This window comes from Procambarus clarkii, chromosome 25 (assembly GCF_040958095.1).
Source record: "Procambarus clarkii isolate CNS0578487 chromosome 25, FALCON_Pclarkii_2.0, whole genome shotgun sequence".
NCBI lineage: Eukaryota > Metazoa > Arthropoda > Malacostraca > Decapoda > Cambaridae > Procambarus > Procambarus clarkii.
Genome location: NC_091174.1, coordinates 44,880,000 through 44,880,670, shown reverse-complemented (window position 1 = coordinate 44,880,670; position 671 = coordinate 44,880,000).

Here is a 671-nt window from a genome sequence, read left to right as displayed (position 1 = left end):
TATGCTCGAGACTAATTACCTTTCAGGGGTATAGCAATTAGTGGCTCATGTTAATTAGTGGAGTAATTAACATTGGAGAGCTCCGGTGACTCGGTAAAGCGAGGTCATGGAGCTAGCATAAATCGTTGTATTAATCATATCCTGTCTGAGGACAGTGGATTATTGGCACATCTTGTTAATTAGGGTAATTAACTCCTTCCCCGTGAATTCACAGTGTTTGATGAGACCTGCTTAGGCAGTGCGGAGTGAGACGTATTTATGGATGATTAACTATCGGTCCTGGTGACAGTTAATTAATGGCTCAGCGGTAATTAGTGCCCTAATTAGGGTAATTAACACTCACTAGTAATTTTTTGACACAGACTGTGGAGAAGCTACCAAGTTAGGGTAGGCTTAGTTAACGTAACTCAATGGGGATGTAATTAGTGGTCCGTTTGACCTTAATTGAGAATACTCACTGAATTCTTGCCAGGAGTCAAGTGTGGTGTAATATGTTGAGTTATTGCTAACAAGAGAGAGACAAGTGTTAATGATTAACGTAGGGACGTGTAAAGGCAACAGTCACAGTGAAGTTCACGCAGTGGAGGAATTGTCAAGTGAAGACTAATGTAGTGTTAACGATTTAACAAGCTGTCGTTAATTGAGTGATTAACATAAGGGGTTGACGGTCT